This window comes from Macaca fascicularis, chromosome 1 (assembly GCF_037993035.2).
Source record: "Macaca fascicularis isolate 582-1 chromosome 1, T2T-MFA8v1.1".
Taxonomy (NCBI): Eukaryota; Metazoa; Chordata; class Mammalia; order Primates; family Cercopithecidae; genus Macaca; species Macaca fascicularis.
The window spans coordinates 86637682-86658743 of record NC_088375.1 but is presented as its reverse complement, the minus strand read 5'-3'; the positions used below and the strand labels follow the sequence as shown (position 1 = coordinate 86658743).

At 52.4% G+C, this 21062-nt stretch overlaps 1 non-coding gene and 6 pseudogenes across 1 annotated transcript; all 7 read right to left on the bottom strand.

The window, feature by feature from the left end:
* Nucleotides 1–2200: 2200 nt before the first annotated feature.
* On the bottom strand, nt 2201–2319 carry LOC123570902 (5S ribosomal RNA; annotated as a pseudogene).
* Nucleotides 2320–3489: 1170 nt separating this feature from the next.
* LOC123571088 (5S ribosomal RNA) lies at nt 3490–3608 on the bottom strand. Its single transcript, XR_006695255.2, has one exon. It is a non-coding gene; the product is annotated as a 5S ribosomal RNA (ribosomal RNA).
* Nucleotides 3609–5870: 2262 nt separating this feature from the next.
* LOC123570641 (5S ribosomal RNA) lies at nt 5871–5989 on the bottom strand (annotated as a pseudogene).
* A 3130-nt stretch (nt 5990–9119) lies between these two features.
* On the bottom strand, nt 9120–9228 carry LOC123571117 (5S ribosomal RNA; annotated as a pseudogene).
* Nucleotides 9229–14784: 5556 nt separating this feature from the next.
* Nucleotides 14785–14903, bottom strand: LOC135968929 (5S ribosomal RNA; annotated as a pseudogene).
* A 4097-nt stretch (nt 14904–19000) lies between these two features.
* On the bottom strand, nt 19001–19120 carry LOC135968938 (5S ribosomal RNA; annotated as a pseudogene).
* Nucleotides 19121–20596: 1476 nt separating this feature from the next.
* On the bottom strand, nt 20597–20715 carry LOC135968983 (5S ribosomal RNA; annotated as a pseudogene).
* Between the last annotated feature and the right edge of the window lie 347 nt (nt 20716–21062).

The window sequence follows — 21062 nt, the reverse complement described above, 5'->3', positions numbered from 1 at the left end:
GTGTTAGCCAGGATGGTCTTGATCTCCTGACCTCATGATCCGCCCGTCTCGGCCTCCCAACGTGCTGGGATTACAGGCTTGAGCCACCGCGCCCGGCCTCACGGAGGTATTGTTTTGGATTCCTGATCACTCGGGAGCTCCTGAGAGGCCCCCTCTTGCACAACCCACCCAGAGTCATCACAGCTGGCCAAGGGCAAACAGCTGGCCCAGCCGCACATGGCCTTTTTCTCACAACACCCCCACCGGGTCGCTTGTCCTTACCAAGACAGTGCCGGTGGGCAAGAGGGCATGGGGGTTGGGGGTTGGGTGATGGCACTGCTTTGCCCCGGGCTGGCACTATAGCCAGCAGCCTGATCCCTGGTTATAAGGTCTGAGAGAAACCCAGACACAACCCACCACCATCGAGAGCAAATCCACAGCCCCATGCACAGACACACCCAAGTGCTTGCACATGGGAATCCACACACGGGCTCACACACATACACACACACACACACACATGAACACACATGCAAATGGCTTGAAGGAGAGCAAGGAAGAGATGGATGGAGAGATTGAAACTGATGGTGAGAGAGAGACATTCGTCAAGAGAGACAGGGGAAAGGGAGAGGGAAAGAGACAGACTGAAATTCAGAGAAAGAGAGAAAGACATAGAGACAGAGGGAAGGCAATAAAAATAGCAGGAGGTGCAGGGGAAACCCAGAAGATAGAGTGGGAGGGAAATAGAGAGTGAGAGAGATAGAGCCATGGAGAGGCAGAGCCCTGATCTGGTAGGCAGGGCCCTTTTGAGCAGGCCGGGATAGGGTGGAGGGGGCTTGGGGTGGGCCAGAACAGGGTGGCCAGGCCGTACATGCAATGGGAGCAATGGAGTGCTGAGAGGGGTGTTGTCTTGGCTTACTTGCTTGCCTTGGAGGTGGGTTTCGTAGGCTCCTTAATTTGTTGGCACCTCCCTGTGCTCCTGGTGTGGTGCGTTGGGCCTCTAGATTTGCAGAGTGCACCCGTCCGTTTGGGAGGAGCTGTGGCACTGAGTGTGGCCACGGTGCCCGAGGCCTGGATCTCTGGCATGTCCTCGTGACTGGAGTTTATATGAAGTTGGTGACAACGGAATCCGGGTGCACAAGGACTGCTTTCCTGGTGGCTGGCAAAGCAATGTCCTTGTCCCGGATAAAGCGGCCCCTGCATTCTGGAGTGGAAGTCTTGGCTGGCGTGTGTGGAACCCGCTGCCCCTGCCCTCCCCTTCCCCCAGTTTGGAAGGTTGCAGCGGAGCCCGATGAGTGCACTGAATCACCTGGGCATTCAGGGAGCAGGAAGGCAGCGCGAACGGCAGGGAACCTGCGCCGGCACTTTTATGGACCGGCTCCCTGCACTCCCGGGATGGACCCGGACTCTTGGCATGGTGGCGGTGAAACGGAAGCGGTGGGAGGCTGCTGCCCGGTTGCATTTTCGCAGCGGGCCCCAAAGAGCATGACCCTGGCTGTGGCAGGGGTGTTGACGGGCGATAAGGTGGGAGCAGGATCCGGGGTGATTGGGACGCATGGTGACAGTAGGGGGAAGGGAGGGAGGGGCAAAGTCACAAAAGACTACAGCAGGCTGTGCGAGGTGGATCACGCTTGCAACTACAGCACATTGGGATTCAGAGGACGGTGGATCACGAGGTCAGGAGATCCAGAACAGCCTGGCTAACACGGTGAAACCCCGTCTCTAGAAAAAGTACAAAACATGAGCCCGGTGTGGGGGTGGGTGCCTGTAGTCCCCGCTACTCCAGAGGCTGAGGCAGGAGAATGGCATGATCACGTGAGGTGGAGCTTGCAGTGAGCCGAGATTGCGCCACTGCACTCCACCCTGGGTGACAGAGCCAGACTCCATCCTGAAGAAAAAGAAAAATAGAAAGAAAGAAAGAAAGAAAGAAAGAAAGAAAGAAAGAAAGAAAGAAAGAAAGAAAGAAAGAAAGAAAGAAAGAAAGAAAGAAAGAAAGAAAGAAAGAAAGAGACAGAAAGAAGAGAAAGAAAGAATGAAAGGAAGAAGAAAGAAAGTGAGAAAGAAAAGAAAGAAAGAAGGAAAGAAAGAGCAAGAGAAAGAAAGAAAAGAAGGAAAGAGGAAAGAAAGAAAGAAGGAAAGAAAGAGAGAAAATAAAGAAAGAAGAGAGAGAGAGAAGGAGAGAAAGGAAGGTAGAAAAGAAAGACAGACAAGAAAGCAAAAAAGCACACAGCACCTGGTATTCCCAGGCGATCTCCCATCCAAATACTAACCAGGTCCGACCCTGCTTAGCTTCCGAGATCAGATGACATCTCGTGTGTTCAGGGTGGTATGGCCATAGACCCTGGCATAGGCGCCTGGCTGCCACAAGAGCCCGGCCCAGCCATGCCCACGGGCGTCCAGCCAACACCACCAGCCAGGGGCCTCCGTGCTCATATCGGGACCGCCAAACTGGTCGCCCATGGCCTTCCCCCAGCTCCCGAGCTCCCAAGCTTCCACCACGTCCGGCCCACTCAGAAAAGGGAGTGCTCTGAGGCATTAGGGCCCAGCGCCCACGATCCTGGAACCCCGTCTCATCCTCTGCCCTGTCACAGAGGTATTCTTTTGGATCCCTGGCAGCTCAGGAGCTCCTGCGAGGCCTGCTCTTGCCACACACAGCCAGAGCCATCAGGGTTGTCCAAGGGCGAACAGGCGGCCCAGCGGCACCTGGACTTTTTCTCAAAACGCCAACACCCAGGCCTGCGCCTTTGGGGTCCTGCCCCCTGCCCTCCCAGGCTGGAGCCAGGCTCTTGGCGGGACAGTGGCTAGACGGAAGCGATGGAATGCTGCTCCCCAGTGGTGCTTTGGTGGTGCACCACCAGAAGGAGTTCCCCAGGTGTGTCAGGGGTGTAGGGGTGCGATAAACGGGGAGCAAAGTCAGGGGAGGTTGGGAAGCATGGCGATAGTAGGGGGAAAGGAGGGAAGGGGGAAGCGACAAAAGCCTACTGCAGCCCGGGCACGGTGGATCACGAATATAATCCCAGCACTTTGGGAGCCCGAGGCATGTGGATTACAAGGTCAGGAGATCCAGACAAGCCTGGCTTACATAGTGAAAGCCTGTCTCTAGTAAAACTGCAAAATATGAGCCCAGAATAGGGGCGGTCGCCTGTAGTCCCTGCTGCTTGGGAGGCTGAGTCAAGAGAATGGCGTAAACCTGGAAGGCGAAGCTTGCAGTGAACCAAGATCACACCACTAGACTGCACCCTGGGAGTAGAGCGATACTCCGTCTGGAAGAAAAAGAAGGAAAGGAAGGAAGGAAGGAAGGAAGGAAGGAAGGAAGGAAGGAAGGAAGGAAGGAAGGAAGGAAGGGACAGAGAGAGAGAGAAAGAAAGAATAGAAAGAAAGAAGGAAGGAAAGAAAGAAAGAAAGAAAGAAAGAAAGAAAGAAAGAAAGAAAGAAAGAAAGAAAGAAAGAGAAAGAAAGAAAGAGAGAGAGAGAGAAAGAAAAGAAAGAAAGAAGGAAACAAAGCAAAAAAGCCTACAGCAACCGGTATTCCCAGGTGGTCTGCCATCCAATTACTAACCAGGCCCAACCCTGCTTAGCTTCCGAGATCAGATGAGATCGGGCGCGTTCAGGGTGGTATTGCCGTAGATGTAGGCAGAGGCAGCTGGGTGCCCCAAGAGCCTGGACCAGCCATGCATGCCTGCTTCCAGTCAGCACTGCCAGCCTGGGGCTGCCGGGCTCAGTATCAGGTCCACTGTGCCACTCGCTCTCGGCCTTCCCTGGGCTCCCGATCTTCCTCCACATCTGGCCCACTCAGAACATTGAGTGCTCCAAGGCATCAGGGTGCAGGGCCTACGATCCTCGGCTCCCATCTGGTCCTCTGCCCTGTCACTGAGGTATTCTTTTGGATCAGTGGCTGCTCAAGACCTCCTGCGAGGCCTCCTCTTGCCCCAACCACCCAGAGCCTTCTGACCTGGCCAAGGACGAACAGCTGGACAAGCCACGCCTGGCTCTTTTCTCAGAATGCCCCCACCATGGAGGCTTGTCCCGAACAAGACCCGGCCGGTGGGCAAGAGGGCATGGGGGGTTGGGCGTTGGGAGATGGCCCTGATTTCCCCAGAGCTGGCACAAGAGCCAGCAGCCTGATCCCCAGCAAGAGGGGTCCAGAGAAACCCAGACAAACCCCACCACCCCCAGAAGCAAATCCACAGCCCCACACACAGACACACCTGAGCGCTCGCACACGGGAACCAACGCACGCACATGCACACTCACAGAAACACACACCCACACACACACACACACAAACACAGACATGAATGCCCACACAAATGGCTTAAAGGAGAGTAAGGAACAGATGGATGGAGAGATTGAAACTTAGGGAGGGAGAGGGACACCGATCAAGAGAGACAGGAGAGGGGGAGAGGGAAAGAGACAGACAGAGAGGCAGAGAAAGAGAAAGAGAGATATAGAGGGAAGGAGAAAGAAGTAGCACAATGTGCAGGGGCAAACCCAGAAGAGAGAGGGGGAGGTAGCTAGAGAGCAAGAGTGATAGAGCCTTGGAGAGACACCACCCTGCTCTGGTAGGCAGGGCACTTCTGAGCAGGACAGGATAGGGTGGAGGGGACTTGGGCTCTGCCAGAACAGGGTGGCCAGGCCGTCCATGCAAGAGGAGCAACACGGAGTGCTGAGACGGATTTCCTCTTGGATTAATTGCTTGCTTTGGATGTGGGTTTCGTAGGCTCGTTCCTTGTTGTCACCTCCCTGTGCTGTTGGTGTGGTGCGGTGGGCCACTTGATTTTCAGAGTGTCCCGGCCTGTTTCGCGGGAGCCATGGCACTGGGCGTGCCCACGTGGCCCGAGGCCTGGGTCTCTGGCTTGTCCTCAGGACTGGAGTGTACAAGAATTCGGTGGCAATGGGAATCCAGGTACACAGGGACTGTTTTCCTTGCGACTGGAGAAGCAATGTCCTTCCCCTGGATAAAGCAGCCCCTGCATTCTGGAGCCGAGGTCTTGGCAGGAGTGTGTGGCTCCCGCTGACCCTGCCTGCCCCTTGCCCCAGTTTGCAAATTTGCAGCAGCGCCCGATGAGTGGATTGAATCGCCTGGGCGTTCTGGGAGTGGGAAGGCACCTCGAACCGCAGGTAACCCGTGCCTGTGCCTTTGGGGTCTAGCCCCCTGCCCTCCCAGCCTGGAGCCGGGCTCCTGGCAGGGCGGCAGTGAGGCAGAAGCAGTGGGATGCTGCTCCCCGGTGGTGCTATGGTGGCGGACCCCCAAGAGTAGCTCCCCAGCTGTGGTGGGGGTGTAGGTGGACGATCAAGCAGGGGCAGAGTCAGGGAAGGTTGGGAAGCATGGCGAGAGTATGGGGAAAGGAGTGAGGGGGGAAGCCAAAATAGCCTACAGTAGGCCGGGACTGGTGGATCACGCCTGGAAACCCAGCACTTTGGGAGGCTGAGGCGGGTGTATCACGAGGTCAGGAGATCCAGACCAGCCTGGCTAACATGGTGAAACCCAGTCTCTGCTACAACTACAAATCATGAGTCTGGCGTGGTGGTGGGTGCCTGCAGTTCCAGCTGCTCAGGAGGCTGAGGCAGGAGAATGGGGTGAACCCGGGACTCGGAGCTTGCAGTGAGATGAAATTGCGCCACTGCACTCCAGCCTGGGTGAGAGACCGAGACTCTGTCTGGAAGAAAAAGAGAGTAAGAAAGAAAGACAGAAAGAAAGAAAGAGAAAGACAGAAAGAAAGAAAGAAAGAAAGAAAGAAAGAAAGAAAGAAAGAAAGAAAGAAAGAAAGAAAGAAAGAAAGAAAGAAAGAAAGAAAAGAAAGAAGGAAAGAAAGAAAGAATGAGAGAAAGAAAGAAAGAAGAGTGAGAGAAGGCAAGAAAGAAGAGTAGAAAAGAAAGAAAGACAAGAAAGCCTGTAGCACCCAGTATTCCCAGGCTGTCTCCTATCCAAGTACTAACCAGACCCGACCCTGCTTAGCTTCTGAGATCAGACAAGATCAGGCGCCTTCAGGGTGGTATGGCCATAGACGCCAGCAGAGGCCCTTGGCTCTGGGGCATTGGAGGATGGGGGATGGCCCTGCTTTTCCCTGGGATGGCACTAGAGCAGGCAGCCTGATCCCCCACGAGAGGGGCTAAGAGAAACCCAGACATACCCCACCACCACCAGGAGCAAATCCACAGCCCCACACAGACACACCTGGGTGCTCACACATTGGAACCCACACACGGGCACACGCGCACACACACACATGCATACACACAGAAACAGATTGAAGGAGAGCAAGGAAGAGATGGATGGAGAGATTGAAACCAATGGTGGGAGAGAGACATCCATCAAGAGAAACAGGGTAAGGGGAGAGGGAAAGAGGCAGACTGAGATTCAGAGAAAGAGAGAGGGACAGAGAATGAGAGAGAGACAAAGAGATAGAGGGAAGGTGACAGAAATAGCAAGAAGTGCAGGGGAAACCCAGAAGATAGCGAGGGAGGGACAGAGAGAGTGAGAGCAATAGAGCCATGGAGAGGGAGCGCCCTGTTCTGATAGACAATGACCTTTCGAGCAGGCTGGGATAGGGTGGACGGGGCATGGGCTGGGCCAGAACAAGGTGACCAGGCCATCCATGCAAGAGGAGCAATGGAGCACTGAGACTGGTTTTGTCTTTGGTTAATTGCTTGCTTTGGAGGTGGGGTTTATAGACTTCTTCCTTTGTTGGCACCTCCCTGTGCTCCTGGTGCGGTGCGTTGGGCCCCTAGATTTGCAGAGTTCGCCGGTCCATTTTGCAGGAGCCATGGCACCAGTCATCCCCAAGGTGCCTGAGGCCTGAGTCTCTGGTGTGACCTCGGGACTGGAGTTTACACAAAGTTGGTGGCAATGGAATCTGGGTGCACAGGGACTGTTTTCTTGGAGGCTGGCAAGTAATGTCCTTTCCCCGGATAAAGTGGCCTCTGTGTTCCGGAGAGGAGGTCTTGGCTGGCGTATGTGGCACCCGCTGCCCCTGCCCGCCCCTTCCCCCTGTTTGGAAGGTTGTGGAGGCTCCTGATGAGTTCGTTGAATCACCTAGGCCTTCCGAGAATGGGAAGGCAGCGAGAATGTCAGGGAACCTGCGCCTGCGCCTTTATGGACTGGCCCCGTGACCTCCCGGGATGGACCTGGGCTCCTGGCATGGCGGTGGCAAGGCAGAAGTGGTGGGAGGCTGCTGCCCAGCTGTGCTTTGTTGGTGGACCCTCAAGAGAACGTCCCCGGATGCGACGGTTTTGTAGGTGGGCGATAAAGTAGAAGCTGAGTCCAGGGAAGTTGGGAAGCATGGCAACAGTAGGGGGAAGGGAGGAATGGTCGAAGCCACAAAAGACTACAGCAGGCTGGGCTCGGTGGTTCACGGCTGTAACCACAGCACGTTGGGATTCTGGGAGGGTGGATCACGAGGTCAGGAGATCCAGACCAGCCTGGGTAACACGGTGAAACCCCGTCTCTATTAAAACTACAAAACATGAGCGCGGTGTGGTGGCGGGCACCTGTAGTCCCCACTGCTCGGGTAGCTGAGGCAGGAGAATGGCATGAACCAGGGAGACGGAGCTTGAAGTGAGCTGAGATCATGCTACTGCACTCCACCCTGGGTGATAGAGTGAGACTCCATCTGGAAGAAAAAGAAAGAAAGAGGAAAGAAAGAAAGGAAAGAAAGGAAAGAAAGGAAGAAAGAAAGAAAGAAAGAAAGAAAGAAAGAAAGAAAGAAAGAAAGAAAGAAAGAAAGAAAGAAAGAAAGAAAGAAAGAAAGAAAGAAAGAAAGAAAGAAAGAAAGAAAAGAAAAGAAAGAGAGAGAAAGAAAGAGAGAGAAAGAGAGAAAGAAAGAAAGAGAAAGAGAGAGAAAGAAAAGGAAACGGGAAAGAAAGAAGAAAGAAAGAGAAAGAAAAGAAAGAAGGAAAGAACAAATAAAGAAAGAAAGAGAGAGACAAAGAAAAGAAAGACAAAGAAAAGAAAGAAAAGAGACAAAGAAAGAAAGAGAAAGACAAAGAGAAAGACAAAAAAGCCCTGGCTCCAGAGCTCCTGAGCTTCCACCACGTCCATCCTGCTCGGAATAGAGAGTGCTCCGAGGCATCAGGGCCCAGGGCTCACGATCCTGGGACCCCCTCCGGTCCTCCGCCCTGTCGCAGAGGTATTCTTTTGGATCCCTGGTGGCTCAGGAGCTCCTGTGAGTCCCCATCTTGCCCCACACACCAAAGCCGTCACAGCTGGCCAAGGGCGAACAGGCGGCACAGTGGCACATGGAATTTTTCTCACAATGCCAACACCCAGGCCTGTGCCTTTGGGGTCTGACCGCTTGCCCTCCCAGGCTGCAGCCAGGCTCCTGGCGGGGTGGCAGCTAGGCAGAAGTGGAGGAATGCTGCTGCCTGATGGCACTTTGGTGGCGCACCGCCAGAGGGAGTTCCCTGGGTGTATCATGGTTGTAGGGGCGCGATAAAGGGGGAGCAGAGTCAGAGGAGGTTGGGAAGCATGGCGATAATAGGGGAAGGGAGAGAGTGGGTAAAGCCACAAAAGCCTACAGCAGGCTGGGCAGGGTGGATCACAAATGTAAGCCCAGAAGTTTAGGGGGCCGAGTTGTGTAGATCACGAAGTCAGGAGATCCAGACCATCCTGGCTAACACGGTGAAACCCCGTCTCTACTAAAATTGCAAAACATGAGCTGGGCGTGGTGGCAGGTGCATGTAGTCCCAGCTGCTCAGGAGGCTGAGGCAGGAGAATGGCGTGAACCTGGGAGGCAGAGCTTGCAGTGAGCTGAGATCCCGCCACTGCACTTCAGCCTGGGTGACAGCGAGACTCTGTGTGGAAGAAAAAGAAGGAAAGAGCCAGAGAGAGAGAGAAAGAAAGAAAGAATGAAAGAAAGAAGAAAGAGAGAGAGAGAGGGAAAGAAAGAAAGAAAGAAAGAAAGAAAGAAAGAAAGAAAGAAAGAAAGAAAGAAAGAAAGAAAGAAAGAAAGAAAGAAAGAAAGAAAGAGAGAGAGAAAGAGAGAGAAAGAAAGAAAGAAAGAAAGAAAGAAAGAGAAAGAGAGAAAGAGAGAAGAAAGAAGGAAAGAAAGAAAAGAAAGAAGAAAGAAAGCAAAAAAGAAGAGAGAGAGCAAGAAAGGAACAAAGGAAGGTGGACAAGAAAGACAGAAAAAAAGCAAAAAAGCCTACAGCACCCGGTATTCCCAGGTGGTCTCCCATCCAAGTACTAACCAGGCCCAACCCTGCTTACCTTCCGAGACAAGGTACGTTCAGGGTGGTATGACCATAGACACAAGCAGAGGCACCTGGCTGCCCCAAGAGCCCCACCCAACCATGCCCGCCAGCTTCCAGCTGGCACCACCAGCCCTGTGCCGCCAGGCTCCAATTGGGACCTCCGAGCTGCTCACTTGAGGCCTTCCCCTGGCTCCTGAGATTCCAAGCTTCCACATCAGGCCCGCTCAGAACTGGGAGTGCTCCGAAGTGTCAGAGCCCAGGGCAAAGGATCCTGGGACCCCATCCCATCCTCAGCCCTGTCACGGAGATATTCTTTTGGATCCCAGCCCACTCAGCAGCTCCTGCGAGACCCCCTCTTGATCCACCAACCCAGAGCCCTCAGTGCTGGCCAAGAGCCAACAGCTGGCAAAGCCGCACTTGGTTTTTTTTTTCACAAAGCCCCCACCACGGTCGCTTTTCCCAACCAAGACCCAGCCGGTGGGCAAGAGGGTGTGGGGGGTTGAGAGTTGGGGGATGGCCTTGCTTTTTCCCAGGCTAGCACTAGAGTCGGCAGCATAATCCCCAGAAAGAGTTGCTGAGAGAAACCCACTCACACCCCACCACCACCAGGAGAAAATCCAAAGCCTCACACACAGACCCACTTGAGCGCTCACGCGCAGGAACCCACACACACGCGTGCAAACACACACAGACACAGACACACAAACACACACACATACACGCACATGCAAACGGCTTGAAGGAGAGCAAGAAAGAGATGGGTGGAGAGATTCAAACCGAGGGAGGGAGAGAGACAGCCATCGAGAGACACAGGGGAAGGGGACAGGGAAAGAGACAGACAGAGAGGCAGAGAAAGAGAGGGACAGAGAAAGAGTGAGACACAGAGAGACAGAGGGAAGGCAACAGAAGGAGTGTGAGGTGCAGGGACAAACCAAGAAGATAGAGGGCGAGGGAGCTACAGAGCAAGAGCAATAGAACCTTGGAGAGGGAGCGCCCTGCTCCGGTAGGCAGGGCCGTTTTGAGCAGGCCGGCATAGGGTGGCGGGTACATTGGCTGGGCCACAACAGGGTGACCAGGCCGTCTATGCAAGAGGAACAATGGAGCACTGAGATGGGTTTTATCTTGGGTTAATTGCTTGCTTTGGTGGTGGGTTTAGTATGCTCCTTCCATTGTTGGCACCTCCCTGTGTCCCTAGTGTGGTGCGTTGGGCCCCTAGGTTTGCAGAGTGCCCTGTCCATTTGGCAGGAGCCCTGGAACCGGGCGCGCCCACAGTACCCGAGGCCTGGTTCTCTGGCATGTCCTCGGGACTGGAGTTTACACGAAGTTGATGGTAATGGAATCCATGTGCACAGAGACTGTTTTCCTGGTGGCTGGTGAAGCAATGTCTTTCCCCGGGATAAAGCGGCCCCTGCATTCTGGAGCGGAGGTCTTCGCTGGCATGTGTGGCACCCGCTGCCCCTGCCCGTCCCTTCCCCCGGTTTGAAAGATTGCAGTGGCGTCCGATGAGTGCATTGAATCACCTGGGGGTTCTTGGAGCAGGAAGGCAGCGTGAACGGCAGGGCACCTGCATCTGCGCTTTTATGGTCCGGCCCCCTGCCCTCCCGGGATGTAACCGGGCTCCTGGCATGGTGGCAGCAAGGTGGAAGCTGTGGGAAGCTGCTGCCCGGTTGTGCTTTTGTGACGGATCACGAAGAGGACGTCCTTGGCTGCGGCGGGGGTGTAGGCGGGCAATAAAGTGAGAGCAGAATTCGGGGTGGTTGGAAAGCATGGCGACAGTAGGGGGAAAAGAGGGAGGGGGGAGTCACGAAAGACTACAGCAGGCCGTGCGCAGTGGATCACACTTGTAACCACCACACGTTGGGATTCTCAGGAGGGTGGATCATGAGGTCACGAGATCCAGAGCAGTCTGGCTAACAGGGTGAAGCCCCGTCTCTACTAAAACAAAAAAACATGAGCCTGGTGTGGTGATGGGGGCCTGTAGTCCCCACTTCTTCGGAGGCTGAGGCAGGAGAATGGCGTGAACCCAGGAGGCCAAGCTTTTAGTGAGGTGAGATTGCACCACTGCACTCCAGGCTGTGTGACAGAGCCATACTCCATCTGGAAGAAAAAAGAAAGAAAGGAAGAAAGAAGAAGAAAGAAAGAAAGAAAGAAAGAAAGAAAGAAAGAAAGAAAGAAAGAAAGAAAGAAAGAAAGAAAGAAAGAAAGAAAGAAAGAAAGAAAGAAAGAAGGAAGGAAGGAAGGAAGGAAGGAAGGAAGGAAGGAAGGAAGGAAGGAAGGAAGGAAGGAAGGAAGGAAGGAAAGAAAGAAAGAAAGAAAGAAAGAAAGAAAGAAAGAAAGAAAGAAAGAAAAGAAAGAAAGAAGGAAAGAAAGAAGAAAGAAAGGAAACAAAGAAACAAACAAAAGAAATAGAGAAAGAGAAAGAAAGAAAGAAAAAGAAGGAGAGAAAGAAGAAAGAATGAAAGAAAGAAAGAAAGAAAGAAAGAAAAAGAAGGTGAGAAAGAAGAAAGAACAAAAGAATAAAAGAACGAAAGAAAGAAAGAGAAAGAAAGAGCTAGAAAGAATGAAAGAAAAGAAAGAAAGGAAGGAAGAAAGGAAGGGCGAAAGAAAGAATTAAACAAAGAGAGAAAGAAAACAAAGAAAGAAGACAAGAAAGAAAAAAGAGAGAAAGAAGAGAGAGAGAAGGGAAGAAAGGAAGAAAGAAATGAAAGAAAGCAAAAAAGCCTTCAGCGGCCGGTATTAACAGGCAGTCTCCCATCCAAGAACTAAACGGCCCAACCCTGCTAAACTTCCAAGAGCAGACAAGATTGGGCGTGCTCAGGGTGGTATGGTTGTAGATGCCAGCAGAGGAGCCTGGTTGCCCCAAGAGCCCGGCCCAGCCACTCCCGCCAGCTTCCAGCCAACACTGCCAGTCCAGGGCTGCTGGGCTTCGATCGGGACCCCCAAGCCGCTCACCTGTGGTTTTCCCCCAGCTCCAGAGCTCCCGACCTTCCACCATATAGAGCCTGCTCAGAACAGGGAGTGCTCCGAGGCATCAGGGCCCAGGGACCCTGATCCTGGGACGCCGCCCAGTCCTCCACCCTGTCGCATAGGTATTCTTTGGGATCCATGGTCGCTCAGGAGCTCCTGCGTGGCCCCCTCTTGCCCCTCCTAGTCAGAGCTGTCAGGGCTGGCCAAGGGGGAACAGCTGGCCCAGCGGCACGTGGACTTTTTCTCACAACACCGCCACCACGGTCGCACTTCCCCAACAAGTCCTGGACGGTGGGCAAGACAGCGTGGGGGGTTGGCGGTTGCAGTATGGCCCTGCTTGGCCCCAGGCTGGCACTCCAGCCAGCAGCCTGATCCCAGGCGAGAGGGGCTGAGAGAAATGCAGACACACCCCATCGCCACCAGTAGGAAATCCACAGCCCCACACACAAACACACCCAGGTGCTCGAGTGCAAGAACACACAAATGGGCGTGTGCACTCAGACACATACACACACACAAACACATACAAAAATGCATGCTCACACAAACGTCTTTAGGGAGAGCAAGGAAGACATGGATGGAGAGATTGAAACCGAGGGAGGGAGTGAGACAGCGATTGAGAGAGACAGGGGAGTGGGAGAGGGAAAGAGACAGACAGAGAATCAGAGAAAGAGAGATTGACAGGGAAAGAGAGAGAGACAGAGAGACAGAGGGAAAGCGACAGAAGGAGCGCAAGGTGCAGGGGCAAACACAGAAGAGAGGGGGGAGGAAGCTAGAGAGCAAGAGCGATAGAGCCTTGGAGTGGAAGTGCCATGCTCTGTTAGCCAGGGCCCTTTTGAGCAGGCCGGGATAGGGTGGAGGGGGATTGGGCTGAGCCAGAACAGGGTGGCCAGGTCGTCTATGTGAGAGGAGTAATGGAGCACTGAGACCAATTTTGTCTTGGATTAATTGCTTGCTTTGGAGGTGGGTTTCATAGTCTCCTTCTTTTGTTGGCACCTCCCTGAGCTCTTGGCATGGTGCAGAGGGCCCCATGATTTGCAGAGTGCCCCCGCCCATTTGGAGAGAGCCATGGCACCGGGTGTGCCCAGGGGCCTGAAGCCTGGGTCTCTGGCGAGTCCTCAGGACTTTAGTTTAAACGAGCTTGTTGGCAATGGGAATCGGGTGAACAGGGACTGTTCTCCTGGTGACTGACGTAGCAATGTCCTTCCCCCGGATAAAGCAGGCCCTGCATTCTGGAGCAGAGGTCTTGGCTGGCGTGTGTGGCACCCGCTACTTCTGCCGGCCCCTTTAAATGGTTTGGACAGTTGTAGTGGGGTCCAATGAGTGGATTGAATCACCTGCGCATTCCAGGAGTGGGAAGGCATTGCCAACAGCAGGGAACCCGCATCCGCGCCTTTGAGGTCCAGCCCACTGCCCTCACGGGCTGGAGCCGGGCTTCTGGTGGAGCGGCAGCGAGGTGGAAGAGGTGGGGTCCTGCAGCTCGGTGGTGCTTTGGTGACGGACCCCCAGGAGGAGGTAACAGGCTGTGGCGGGTTGTAGGCAGGCAATAAAGGGGAAGCAAAGTCAGGGGAAGTTGGGAAGCATGTTGACAGTAGGGGGAAGGGAGGGAGGGGGGAAGTCACAAAAGCCTGCTGTAGCAGGCCAGGCACGGTGGATCACATCTGTAATCTCAGCACTTTTGGAGACCGATTTGGGTGGATTACGAGGTCAGGAGATCCAGACTAGCATGGCTAACATGGTGAAACCCCGTCTGTACTAAAACTACAAAGCATGAGCTGGGTATGGTGGCGAGTGCCTGTAGTCCTAGCTGCTTGGGAAATGGAGGCAGCAGAAAGGCGAGAACCCAGGACTCAGAGCTTGCATTGAGCCGAGATCACACCACTGCACTCTTACCTGGGTGACAGAGCGAGACACTGTCTGGAAGAAAAGGAAAGAAAGAAAGAAAGAAAGAAAGAAAGAAAGAAAGAAAGAAAGAAAGAAAGAAAGAAAGAAAGAAAGAAAGAAAGAAAGAAAGAAAGAAAGAAAGAAAGAAAGAAAGAAAGAAAGAAAGAAAGAAAGAAAGAAAGAAAGAAAGAAAGAAAGAAAGAAAGAAAGAAAGAGAGAGAGAGAAAGAAAGAGGGAGGGAGGGAGGAAGGGAGAAAGGGAGGGAAGGAAAGAAAGAAAGAAAGAAAGAAAGAAAGAAAGAAAGAAAGAAAGAAAGAAAGAAAGAGAGAGAGAGAGAGAGAGAAAGAAAGAAAGAAAGAAAGAAAGAAAGAAAGAAAGAAAGAAAGAAAGAAAGAAAGAAAGAAAGAGGGAGGGAGGGAGGAAGGGAGGAAGGGAGGGAAAGAAAGAAAGAGGGAGGGAGGGAGGAAGGGAGGGAAGGAAAGAAAGAAAGAAAGAGGGAGGGAGGGAGGGAAGGAAAGAAAGAAAGAAAGAGAGAAAGGAAGGAAGGAAGGAACAAAGAAAGAAAAACAAAGAAAGAGAGAGAAAGAAAAGAAAGAAAGAAGGAAGGAAAGAAAGAAAGAGAAAGAAAACAGGAAAGAAAGAGGAAACAAAGAAGGAAAGATAGAGAGAAAGAAAGATAAGAAAGAAAAAGCAAGAAGGGAGAGAGAGAGAAGGAAAGAAAGGAAGGTAGAAAGGAAAGAAAGACAAGAAAGAAAGCAAAAAACCCTACAGCACCCGGTATTCCCACGCGGTCTGCTATCCAAGTACTAACCAGTCCCAACCCTGCTTAGCTTCCAAGATCAGATGAGATCGGGCGCGTTCAGGGTGGTATGGCCATAGACGTGGGCAGAGGCCCCTGGGTGCCCCAAGAGCCCAGCGCAGCCATGCCCACCTGCTTCCAGCTGGCACCACCAGCCTGGGGCCGCTGGGCTCGGATCGGGACCCCTGGGCCGCTCACTTTCAGACTTATCCCACTCCTGAGCTGCTGAGCTTCCACCACGTCTGGCCTGCTCAGAACATTGAGTGCTCTGAGGCATCAGGGCCCAAGGCCCACGATCCTGGGACCCCGTCTGGTCCTCCACCCTGTTGCGGAGGTATTCTTTTGGATCCCTGGCCGCTCTGGAGCTCCTGCAAGGCCCCCTCTTGCTCCACCCACCCAGAGCCGACTAAGCTGGCAAAGGACGAACATCCAGACAAGCCACACTGAGCTCTTTTCTCACAATGACCTCAACATGGTGGCTTGGCCTAACCAAGACCCGGCCAGTGGGCAAGATGATGTGGGGGGTGGGGGTTTGGGAGATAGCCCTGCTTTGCCCGGAGCTGACACTAGAGCCGGCAGCTTGATCCCCAGAGAGAGGGGTTCGGATAAACGCAGACACACCCCACTGCCACCAGGAGCAAATCCACAGCAACGAAGAAAGCAAGCAAGACAGACAGAAAGAGAGGAAGGAAGGAAGGAAGGAAGGAAGGAAGGAAGGAAGGAAGGAAGGAAGGAAGGAAGGAAGGAAGGAAGGAAGGAAGGAAGGAAGGAAGGGAGGGAGAGACAGAAAGAGAGATAGAAAGAAAAAGAAGAAAGAAAGAAAGAAAGAAAGAAAGAAAGAAAGAAAGAAAGAAAGAAAGAAAGAAAGAAAGAAAGAAAGAAAGAAAGAAAGAAAGAAAGAGAGAGAAAGAAAGAGAGAGAGAAAAAAAGAGAGAAAGATAGAAAGAAAGAAAGAAAAGAAAGAAAGAAGGAAAGAAAGAAGAAACAAAGAGAGAAAGAAAGAAGGAAAGAAGAAAGAAAGAAAGAAAAGAAAGAAAGAAAGAACAAAAGAGAGAAAGGAAGGAAGGAAGAAAGAAAGAAGAAAGAAAGAGAAAAGAAAGAAAGAAGAGAGAGAAGGGAAGAAAGGAAGGTAGAAAAGAAAGAAAGACAAGAAAGGAAGCAAAAAAGACTTCAGAAACCGGTATTGCCAGGCGGCCTCCCATCCACATACTAACCAGGCCCGACCCTGCTTAGCTTCCAAGATCAGACGAGTTCAAGTGCGTTCAAGTTGGTGTGGCCATGGATGCCAGCAGAGGCGCCTGGCTGCAACAAGAGCCCAGCCCAGCCATGCCCGCCTGCTTGTAGCCGGCACCGCCTGCCCGGGGCCACCGGGATCATATCAGCACAGCAGAGCTGCTCGACCATGGCCTTCCCATGGCTTCCAAGCTGCCAAGCTTCTAACATGTAGGTCCCGCTCAGAACAGGGAGTGTTACGAGGCTTCAGGACCCAGGGCCCATGATCCTGGGACCCCGTCTGATCCTACAACCTGTCGCAGAGATATTCTAGATCCCTGAAAGTTTAGTAGCTCCTGCGAGGCCCCCTCTTGCTCCACCCACGCAGAGCCATCAGGGCTGGCGAAGGATGAACAGCCGGCCCAGCCTCTCATGGCCTTTTTCTCACACCGCCCCCAACACGGTTGCTTGTCCCAACCAAGACCCAGCCGGTGAGCAAGAGAGCATGGGTGGTTGGGGGTTGGGATGGCCCTACTTTGCCCCAGGCTGGCACTAGAGCCCGCAGCCTGGTCCCCAGCGAGAGGGGCTGAGAGAAACCCAGACACACCCCACCACTACCAGGAGCAAATCCACAGGCCCACACACAGACATACCCAGGTGCTCGCACACAGGAACTCACTCACGTGCGAGCACACACGCAGACACACACACATACACATACATGCACACACAAACGGCTTGAAGGAGAGCAAGGAAGAGATTGATGGAGAGATTGAAACCGATGATGGGAGAGAGACATCCATCAAGAGAAACAGGGGAAGGGGAGAGGGAAAGAGACAGAATGAGATTCAGAGAAAGAGAGAGGGACAGAGAAAGAGAGAGAGACAGAGAGAGACAGAGGGAAGGCCACAGAAGTAGCTTGAGGTGGAAGTTGACAGAAATAGCGGGAGGTGCAGGGGAAACCCAGAAGACAGAGGGGGAGGGAGATAGAGAGCGAGAGAGATAGAGCCATGGAGAGGGACCACCCTGCTCCGGTAGGCAGGGCCCTTTTGAGCAGGCCGGGATAGGGTGGAGGGAGCATGGGTTGAGATAAACAGGGTGACCAGGCCATTGATGCAAGAGGAGCAATGGAGCTCTGAGACGGGTTTTGTCTTGGGTTAATTGCTTGTTTGGAGTTGGGTTTCTAGACTCCTTCCTTTGTTGGCACCTTCCTGTGCTCCTAGTGTGGTGCATTGGGCCCCTAGAATTTCACAGTGCACCTGTCCATTTGGCAGGAGGTGTTGCACCAGGCGTGCCCACAGTGCCCGAGGCCTGGGTCTCTGGCATGTCCTCCGGACTGGAGTTTACACAAAGTTGGTGGCAATGGAATCTGGGTGCACAGGGAGTGTTTTCCTGGTGACTGGCAAAGCAATGTCCTTCTCCCAGATAAAGCAGCCCCTGAGTCCTGGACCGGAGGTCTTGGCTGGTGTGTGTGGCTCCCGCTGCCCCTACCTGCCCTTCCCAATGTTTGCAAGGTTGTAGTGGTGCTCGATGAGTGCGTTAAATCACCTGGGCATTCCAGGAGTGGGAAGGCAGCGTGCACAGCAGGGAACCTGTGCCTGTGCCTTCGTGGTCTGGCCACCTGACCTCCCACGATGGACCCAGACTCCTGGCATGGCGGCAGCGAGGAGTAAGCGGTGGGAGGCTGCAGCCCAGTTGTGCTTTCGTGGCGGACACCCAAGAGGACGTCCCCAGCTACAGCGGGGTTGTAGGCTTACAGTAAAGTGGGAGCAGAGTCCAGGAAGGTTGGGAAGCATGGTGACAGTAGGGGGAAGGGAGGGAGGGGGGAAACCACAAAAGACTACAGCAGGCCAGGCGCAGTGAATCTCGCCTGTAACCACAGCACGTTGAGATTCAGAGGAGGGTGGATCACGAATTCAGGAGATCCAGACCACCCTGGCAAAAATGGTGAAAACCCGTCTCTACTAAAATTACAAAACATGAGCCCGATGTGTCAGTGGGTGCCTGTAGTCCCCCCTGCTCGGGAGGCTGAGGCAGGAAAATGGCGTGAATGTGCAAGGCGGAGCTTCCCGTGAGCCAAGATAGCAGCACTGCACTCCACCCTAGGTGTCAGAGTGAGACATTGTCTGGAAGAAAAAGAAAGAAGGAAAGAAAGAAAGAAAGAAAGAAAGAAAGAAAGAAAGAAAGAAAGAAAGAAAGAAAGAAAGAAAGAAAGAAAGAAAGAAAGAAAGAAAGAAAGAAAGAAAGAAAGAAAGAAGGAAGGAAGGAAGGAAGGAAGGAAGGAAGGAAGGAAGGAAAGAAAGAAAGAGAAAGAGAGAAAGAAGGAAAGAAAGAAAGGATGAAGGAAGGAAAGAAAGAAGAAAGAAAGATAGAAGGAAAGAAAGAAAGAGAGAAAGAAAAAGAAAGAGAAAAAAAAGAAAAAATAGAGAAAGAATAAATAAAGAGAGAGAGAAAAGAAAGAAGGAAAGAAAGTAGAAAGAGAGAAGGAAAGACAGAAAGGAAAGAAAGAAAGATGGAAAGAAACAAAGAAAGAAAGAAAGAGAGAGAAAAAAGAAAGAAAAGAAAGAAGGAAAGATAAAAGAAAGAGAGAAAGAAGCAAAGAAAGGAAAGAAAAAAGAAAGAAAGAAGAAAGAGAGAAAGAAAAGAAAGAGAGAGAACAGAAAGAACGAATTAGAGAAAAAATAAAGAAAGAAAGAAAGAAAGGAAAGAAAGTAGAAAGAGAGAAAGATAGAAAGAAAGAAAGAAAGATGGAAAGAAAGATAGAAAGAAAGAGAGAGAAAAAAAGAAAGAAAAAGAACAAAGAAGGAAAGATAGAAGAAAGAGAGAAAGAAAGAAAGAAAGAAAGAAAGAAAGAAAGAAAGAAAGAAAGAAAGAAAGAGAAAGAAAGAAGGAAAGAAAAAAGAAAGAAGAGAGAGAGAGAACAGAAGAATGGAATGTAGAAAAGAAAAACAAGAAAGAAAGCAAAAAAGACTACAGGACCCGGTATTCTATGGTGGTCTCCCATCCAAGTACTAACCAGGACCTACCCTGCTTAGCTTCGAGAGATCAAATGAGATCAGGTGCGTTCAGGGAGGTATGGCCATAGACGCCAGCAGAGGCACCTTGCTACCACAAGAACCCGGCATAGCCATGCCCGCCAGCTTCCAGCAGGCACCGCCAGCCCTGGGCCTCTGGGCTCATATCGGGAACCCCAAGCCCCTCGCCCGAGGCCTTCCCCCGGCTCCCGAGCTGCCGTGTTTCAACCACAATGGGCCCGCTCGAAACAGGGACTGTTCCTAGGCATCAGGGCCCAGGGTCCACATTCCTGGGAACCCGTCCAGTCCTCTGTCCTGTCGGGGAGGTATTCTTCTGGATCACTGGCAACTCAGGAGATCCTGCGAGGCCCCCTCTTACCCCACCCAGCCAGAGCCATCAGGGCTGGCCATGGGCAAACAGGTGGCCCAGCAGCACGTGGCCTTTTTCTCAAAACACCAACACCGAGGCCTACGCCTTTGCAGTCCTGTCACCTGCCCTCCCAGTCTGAAGCCGGGCTCCTGGCAGAGTGGAGGCTGGCAGAAGCAGTTGAATGCTGCTGCCCGGTGGTGCTTTGGTGGTGCACCCCTAAAAGGAGGTCCCCGATTGTGGCAGGGGTGTAGGGGTGCGATAAAGGGGGAGAAGAGTCAGGGGAGTGTGGGAAGAATGGCAACAGTAGCAGGAAGTAAGGGACGGGGGAAGCAAAAAAGCCTACAGCTGGCCAGGTGCGTTGGTCCACGCCTGTAATACCAGCACTTTGGGGGGCTGAGTCAAGTGGATCACGAGGTCAGGAGATCCAGACCAGCCTGGCTTACACAGTGAAACCCCATCTCTAGTAAAAGTACAAAACATGAGCCAGGCACGGTGGTGGGCACGTGTAGTCCCAGCTTCTCGGGATGCTGAGGCAGGAGCATGGTGTGAACCCGGGAGGCGGAGCTTGCAGTGAGCTGAGATTGTGCCACTAGAGTCCAGCCTAGGTGACAGAGCAAGACTCCGTTTGGAAGAGAGAAAGAAAGAAAAGAAAGAAAGAAAGAAAGAAAGAAAGAAAGAAAGAAAGAAAGAAAGAAAGAAAGAAAGAAAGAAAGAAAGAAAGAGAGAAAGAGAGAAAGAGAGAAAGAGAGAAAGAGAGAAAGAGAGAAAGAGAGAAAGAGAGAAAGAGAGAAAGAGAGAAAGAGAGAAAGAGAGAAAGAGAGAAAGAGAGAAAGAGAGAAAGAGAGAAAGAGAGAGAGAGAGAGAGAGAGAGAGAGAGAGAGAGAGAGAGAGAGAGAGAGAGAGAGAGAGAGAGAGAGAGAGAGAGAGAGAGAGAGAAAGAGAGAAAGAGAGAAAGAGAGAAAGAGAGAGAGAGAGAGAGAGAGAAAGAGAGAAAGAGAGAGGGAGGATGGGAGGGAAAGAAAGAAAGAAAGAAAGAAAGAAAGAAAGAAAGAAAGAAAGAAAGAAAGAAAGAAAGAAAGAAAGAAAGAGAGAGAAAGAAAGAAAAGAAATAAAGAAAAAAGAGAGAGAGAAAGAAAGAAAGAAAAGAAAGAAAGAAGGAAAGAAAGAAGAAAGAAAGAAAGCCCACAGCACCCAGTATTCCCAGGCAGTCTCCCATCCAAGTACTAACCAGGTCCGACCCTGCTTCTCTTCTGAGATCAGACGAGATCTCGCTGGTCCAGGATGGTATGACCTTAGACACCGGCAAACGCGCCTGGCTGCCACAAGAGCCCCGCCCAGCCATGCCCAGTGGCATCCAGGTGGCACAGCCAGCACGGGGCCTCCAGGCTCGTATCAGGATCCCCGAGCCACTTGCCCACAGCCTTCCCCTGGATCCCGAGCTGCCGAACTTCCACCACGTCTGGCCAACTCGGAACAGGGAGTGCTCTCAGGTGCCAGGGCCCAGGGCCAATGATCCTGGGAACCTGTCCGGTCCTCCGCCCTGTCGCGGACGTATTCTTTTGAATCCTTGGGGGCTCAGGAGCTCCTGTGAGGCCCCCTCTTGCCCCACCCAGCCAGAGCCATCAGGGCTGCCCAAGGGCGAACA